Consider the following 7,398-nt stretch of genomic DNA (forward strand, 5'->3'; position numbering starts at 1 on the left):
GATTGTAAACTTCATGCAACTATAGACTGGAAAAAACGAGCCGTGCCAAAGTCTCCCTTCTGTTTCTTCAACACACTGATCCACAGCACACATACACTCCACCACCAACGCTTGTGAATGTATTTTTCTGTTAGCTGGGTTTACATGTGATGTTTTAGTGCTTTTGCAAGTTCAATTTGTTAGTTCCTGTATGAAAGATTGTGGGGGTGGGGGGGCGAATAAACGTCGTGCCATTAGCTTTTTCCATAATAACACCCTTCCTTCTGTAAATACCCGTTACCATATTTATCCATTTGTAATTAAATTATGGTATTAACTTGCTACAGAGGAAACAATATTTATAAAGAATGTTTCTTAACTATAAATATGTACAATTGTGGGCATAAACTGTTTCAGATTTTTTATTTGAAGGTTTTAAGTGGTTTGATCATTTCTTGTGATATGTTTTGAAAGTAATGCATACAGAAATATAATAAAATGTGTTGAAACTGCATGAACATATACTATTTTTTCTAGCAAAGTTATTAGAAAATGGGAAGGAAGCAGCTGAGGGTCAACATGGTTATGGATCAGCTGCCTGAATGAATGGGAGGCACCACCTCAAACTCTGGGGAGAAAGGTGTATCTATGCACAGAAACCAGGCCAAACTGCCTCTTTGGCAGAAAGTCTCAGAATTCTTTTCTATGTCCTTTGTTTTGTAGCTGAGAGTGAATTAAATTTTTGGAAAGCCCCTGTGAGGAATGGCGGCAGGAACCTTCAGAGTTTCTAATGGCTCCATTATCTGAGGGAATGCTTTTCTTTCAGCTATTTGGACTGGATTTAAGAGCACTAAATATTTCCTTATTCTTTGTTTTCCTTCATCCCTGCCCCCTTTCCTTTCCTCTGAAAAGCTGAGGTACAGTTATTTTTAATTGCATGTTTAAAACTGAGCTGAGTACTTTGTTTTTGAACTTGGCCCAATGATTACAGTTTAAGGGATCATTTCTACCAAAAGTTTTTTCTGGAAATTTTTAACAGAGGTTACTCAAACCCTGCTTATCTGCACAGCTGCTACACACCAATAAGCAGAATGTTCAAGGGAAGGTGGTAGACTACATTTTAATTTAGGGAAGCCAGAAACCATTCACCTAAAATGAAAGAGAACCTCTTCAAGGATTCAGTGAAATAGAATAAAATAAAAAGACTAAAGTAGCCAGGTGGAAGTGAGACAGAGCACCAACCACCAGCTTTCTCGAAGGTTTGCAGTCTCACCTCCCTCCCCTGCAAGAGTATCAGAGAACTTTCAAACAAGGTGTTCTAAGGAAGAAGGCAAAAATAATTTTAATAATCAAGGTAGGAATGGGGAAAATTCTTTTTAAATCCCTGAGTATCCTTGTAGCTTCCAGAGGCCCTGGCTGTCACCCCCAGTGGTGAAAAGATTTGGGCTGCAGCAGTGACACCTCCATAAGATGGCCCAGCACGCACAGAGCTCTGCGGGAGGAGATAGTACGGGTGGCTGCGGCTGAGACCGCTGCTTCTCCTTCCCCTCCGGCCCTCGACTGAGCCACAGGGCCAGGCAAGCTAGGCCAGAGGGCAGATTGGGGAGAAAAAGAAAGGCAACCCTGACCTCTCGGAGGCCAATATACCAATTCAGTGGGGGAGGGAAAGACTCTAGCCTAGGGGCTGTGTGTGTGTGTGTGTGTGTGTGTGTGTGTGTGTGTGTGTCCCAGAGGGTGACAGACGCCGGGCTAGCCCTCCCCAGCGGGCCCTGCGAACTGCCCAAGCGCCAACTCCTGAAGCAATCAACCCCCTATTAAAATCAAATTTATAACCCCTAATAATATTAAGGAAAATTACTAAAATAATTGGCATATGTTACTGATCCTTGGGAGATTTCATTGAACACATTATTAACAGGAAAATCCTTTAGGGTGTTCCAACGCCCCCCACCCTTGGGGAGGGGGTGAAGGAATCAGATTAAAAATTCGTCATAACTTGTGCAAGAATGGGATGGTCTATTTTAAATGTCTTAAACGGTGTGGGTGTCGTGTGTGTGTGAATTATTATCTTTGAGACACCTCCCAAATCTAAGAAGGATGGAATGATGGGGGGGGGGGCATTAGTACCATCAGCTCAAGGCCTTAGGGCTTTTCTTCTCATTTGGGGGAAGAAGAAAAACAGCAAGAAGAGGGCGATCTCATAGCCTTGGCTTGATCACTTTCCAGATCTGATTGTCGGAGAGCTACGAAGGACCCTTTGGTCTCGGTGTGCTATCCTAGTTATTTGCAGGGTGTAAAATTGGGAAGGGGGATGGCGTGAGGACGAAGATCATAGCCTGGGAGCGGTCTCCTAGATCACCCCAGGATGTGAGGAGCGGATGGGAGCAGCTTTTCCGCAAAATGGCTCCCAGTTCTCCCGGCCCCTGCGTCCCACCGCTTTGTCCAAACAAGTCACCGACCCGACGGCGAGGCCCAACCTTAGTCTTTCTCTTCCGCCCTTCGAATCCCGGAGACACGATGGGGTAAAGGGGATATAGCAAATGTGTGAGAGTATCAAAGATGTCGTAATTGCTAAGCTTAGAACGCGCGTGGGGGCTGGAGGCCCAAGGTCCTGCGCTCCTGCGCCGCAATGAGGCGCCTGGGCCTGGGGATGGGGTGGGGGTGGGGGTGGGGGAGAGTTCAGCATCTCCCTTCCCCCATCCCCTAATCTCACCGCCTAAGCTGCCCTTGCCTTGACTCCAGAACCACAAAATGAAGCCCGTCTTCGCCTCCCTTAGGGAACCAGAGCTGCTTTGTGGTTCGTTGCCCTCCGGGACACCCGACTGCCGCAACCTAAAGATTGTTTCTGCTTGTCACCGCCATCAACTTGAACTTCAGAGCGCCCAAGCTCGCTCGCTTTCTTCGTGCTCCGCTCCAACCACCACTGAATAACTGCCCTCAACTTGAGAGTCGCTTTATCCGGAGGCAGCTGAAACGCCCCTCGGGAGACCCGTCATTATTATTATTAATTATCGTGATCCTCACTGCATTATTAATGACTACAATGATAACTGGCATCGCTATCAGCATCTCCCGGTTCACTGATGTCCCCTGAAGTCCCAGGCTGGCAGGAGGTCACTCCTAGAGCAGAGGCCGGGCGGGTTCTGCTCCGGGCGCAAGCGAGGGAAGGCTGCTGAGGCCGAGGTCCCGCGGGACGCGAGTAAAGGAAACAGGTCCCAGGTCCCGCACACCCTGTCGCACGCTGTCTTGGCCCCTTTCCTTTCTGCTGGCACCTTTTCTCTTCCTCCTACTCCCCACCCCTGGCCCCTTTGTCTCTTTTCAGACGAATGGTTTCAGTCTCAAGTGGTCTATTTTCCTCACAAAACTCGGAGATCAAGGGCAGATCACAAGCTGGACTGGTTCGGGTTTCCCTGTGTTCCTCGTTGTTCTCCTGCATCATGGAGTGGCTAGGAAGGCCTGGGCTTTCCAGGCGACTTGTCGCCCGCCCAGGTCGGCAGGACTGGGGAAACGTGTTATGGTGGGTCCCTGATGAGCGCACTACAGTAGCATACCAGGACACGCGGATGCCCAAGTACTCACTAGGGACTCAGGTCCTACCCTCCCCTTCATCACGCCATCGAAACAATCCAAAGGGCACGCTAGACCTGTGTCCAAGAGCTAAGAAAAAAAGGCCTCAAAATAACCCCACCAAGACTTGGTTGAACCCTTGCATGCGTTTTTACTTAAATGGACACTTGCCCCGGAATGCGACCCTCAGGATCCAAAGTAGATATTTATTTATTTCAACAAATACTGGTGAATTGTTGATTGGAGTTTGATAATATCGCTCTGGTTACACAGAAATTTGGAACTCCTTCTCCCACTGCTACCCCCAGCAGACCTCAATGAAAGGTTTCTATTTTTAACTTGCAGCTCAGAAAGTGACTGGAGAAATGTTGCCCTCCTCTCTAAATTCCCTCCCCACTCCTCACCCCCAACAGATTATTGCCCAGTTTTTATTTTAGGGAAGAATCTAGATCCTTTTAGAATGGATCGAGTGATCCGGTCTAAACCCTCAGGCGGGTCCCGCCGAGCGCATGAGAACGAAAAGGCAGCTATAGCAGGTTGAACAAGGTGTTACGAATAATCACTTATGTAAACCAAAAGCAGGGCAGCCCGAGGGTTCGAGTTCATGGTCAAGGCTGTGGGGCGACAGTGGCCGCAGTGTCCATGCCCCGCCCCTGCGCCGCCGCGGCCCAGATCTCGGGCGGGGAACCACCGGCCCGGGTCTTTCCCGCTCCCTCCCCGCCCCCACAGGGCCCAGTCCCGGAACTGTCCGTGCTGGGGCCACCTTGTCGCCCTCCCACGTTCCCCTTTTGTTCCCAGGGGCGGACGAGCTTTTGAAGAGGTGACACCTCACTTGGTCTCCAGCCCTGCGTCCTGCCCTTGTCCCGCATCCAGCATCACGCCTGCCGGGCCATTAGGGATAAGGTTCCACGAAACTCGCAGGCCAAAGCTGGGGGCGCCCCTTGACTTGCGTGCGTGCATACAGGCGGGCAGTCTCTCTCTCTCTCTCTCTCTTTCAATCTCTCGCCATGCCTCAACATACACACACATACATGCTTACATACTTACCTCCTTCGGTGTCCCCCCTCCACGGACTCGCGTGGGTGGGATGGCCCTGAGTCACAGAGATTGGGGGTTGGTGGAGGGAGGAACCATCGAGAGATGCTCCCCTAACCCCTCCACACTTTCCCAGCTCTCCCATCTTCCTCCCGCCTCCCTCCGAGATGGCCAGGTGCCCAGCGCTGTGGAACCAACTCGGTTTTCACAGTCCACAGCCTAGGCCACATTTCCCAAGCCCACACCTCGAGCCACCAGTGTGAGACTAAGTTGAGTGGGGCCTACAGCAGTTGGGGTCCCTCAAGCCCACTTCCCGGGGAATGTGACGGGCCAGACTGTCCGGCTTGCCCTTGGGCCCTCTGACCTTGGGTGTCCGTTGGGGGAAGCCCCCTCACCTCTCAGTTAAACCAGGAGAGAGTGAAGGAGGAGCTGACTACTGCCCCTACCCCCCACCCCAAACACACACACACACACACACACACACACACCTCTCACCTCCCCAAACCCTGCCTCAGCCTCTTCCTTTCCTAACCACCTGAAGCCAGTTTTTTTTTTTTTTTGTCCCTGGGGCCAAGGCGGTGGTCGTAGGGAGCAGGACGAAGCGCCGCGCCACTAGAGAAGGTGGGGGGTAGAAATAATAGTAATGCTAATGTCAAAGATAACCATCGTAGTTAACGCTCTGCGCCTGGGCTGCTCCTTAGAGGCGGGCGGAGGCCTGGGGAAGCTCCTGACAGCACCGACGTGGGGGGAGGCGTGGGGTTCTCTTGGGGGTGGTGGTGGAGGAGTCTTTTATGTTGCTTCCCACAAACAAAATTTTGGTCTGGAACCTGGCAGAGCCGGCGAGGGCCTGTCCAGGAGCCGCGCTGGGCCTCTTGCTGCAGACGCGTCTTGTTCTTTTGCTTTTCTTTCTCCTGGCCCACTGGGCCCACAGTGGTTGGTGTGGCGGAGTGTGGTTTCTCGAAACTCTTGGAGTCGGTTGGGTCTGTTTGCCCGCTGCCCTCCTCCTTCCTCCTCCCCCCCTCCCCCGCCTGTTCCCTCTCCCTCTCCCCGCTGGCAGATGAATGGTGGCTTTAATGAGCATGGGCGCGGCGTTGGCCAGGCGGTTCTGAAGATGCTCTGACCTGTAGGGAGGGCGCGAAAGGTCAGGCTCACGCAGGGCCCGGCTTGGGCTCCTCCCAGACCCACGCTGCTCTGATATTGATCCTGCGAGAAAGATAAACAGAAAAGCTGGACATTCGGTCTTGAATACTAATGAGCCAGGGTAGGAGTTTTAATTGCTATGGACTTCCTTTTTCCAGTTAATCTTTGTTGCAGACTTCGCTGGAGTCAGTCTTTCGAGCTCGGTTTTGTCTTCTTCTCTCCCCGCCCTCCTCCTTATATTTTCATTTGAAAATGCCCAGGCGAAAGAGACCCGTGTCAGCTTGACTTGCTCCCTCTCGCAGTGCCCGTGTGAACGCGAGAGCCCACAGCCCGCGTTCCCAGCGTGGCGCTTCTTCTGCTCACTAATTCTGGAAATGTAGGGGATCCTATAAAATAAATTGTTTCAATGTGGCTTTGGGGAGTCTGCTTCTTGACTTCCTCACCCTTATTGTTTCAAAGACTTCGTGTGTCCTTGGCCTTTAAACTTCCTCTCGACAATTGCATCTTTTCCCCGGGCACTGAACTCCTTTCTACTCCAAACCGGTGCATTCCGTCCCCAAACTTGCTCGTTTCTCAAGTCTCCAGGATTTGGCAGTGGCTTTGCCAACCGCGGGGTCTAAGTGTTTCAATCTAGCAGTGAATTCTTAGACAAGCTAATTCACTAGTTTACGTAAATGTAGTGTTTTCTTTGGTACCTATAAACAACAGTGGAATCTGAGACAGAGACCTAAGAGAATTTCTAGAAAGATTTCTACCTCCATTCTTGTTATGCATCTGATAACTTAGTTATGCTATTTTTCTTAAAGCCATTCTTGAATTAAGTTTTCTCTTGAAGCTGTATAAATTGACTGTAAATCCCATAAAGCAGTTTTCGGCTGTGTGATCAGGAGAAAAAAAAAAAAGCAAGCCTGTTTCTGCAACAGGCTATGTAGAAATGTGTTGAAACCCAAGGCCAAAAAAAAAAAAAAATCAGCTGTACCAGAATAATTTCCAGTATTATTCTGATCCTTCAAGTTTTGGACGAAATAAGCCCATATTTTACATCATTGCCAATAGGTCCCAGCATTGAAGTCTCCCGAGGATTCTGTTTCACTTACACTTTTCAGCCCAAACTTTTTTTCTTCACACAATGATTTATTATGTAGGTAATTTTAGGGGATACAGTTTACAGCTTGAATTATTAGACTGAACACCTCTGGCTGACACCACGACGCCTTTTTTTTTCTGCCTGCAGCTGTGAGTCACAACCCCATTTTCATACCCAACCGCTGCACATTCCTTCACAATGTATATTTCCTTCTTGCAAAGATCAAACATGCTTTGGTCAAAGTGTTTATTTTAAAATACAGGAAAATTAAAACTAAACACAGCTCTACTGAAAAATCCCCAAATGTATCATATTTTCCTCCTCCTGTGCCCACAAAAAAAGTAACAAATTGCACCACTTTCTAGAATAAAATTTCAAATCGAAGGGGAACACACAGGCACATACAGACACAATTTTCATTTTATTATTGAAACACATTGGGGAAACCCTCCACTTCTCTTCATATTTGAATTACTGTGTGGATGTCTTTAGTTTTTAACCATAAAAATACCACAAGCAAAACAACATATCTTTAAGAAGATGCTGACAGGCATTTACTTTTTTCGCCTATCTACACACTCCTCATTTCT

This window comes from Rhinolophus ferrumequinum, chromosome 4 (genome assembly GCF_004115265.2).
Source record: "Rhinolophus ferrumequinum isolate MPI-CBG mRhiFer1 chromosome 4, mRhiFer1_v1.p, whole genome shotgun sequence".
Taxonomy (NCBI): Eukaryota; Metazoa; Chordata; class Mammalia; order Chiroptera; family Rhinolophidae; genus Rhinolophus; species Rhinolophus ferrumequinum.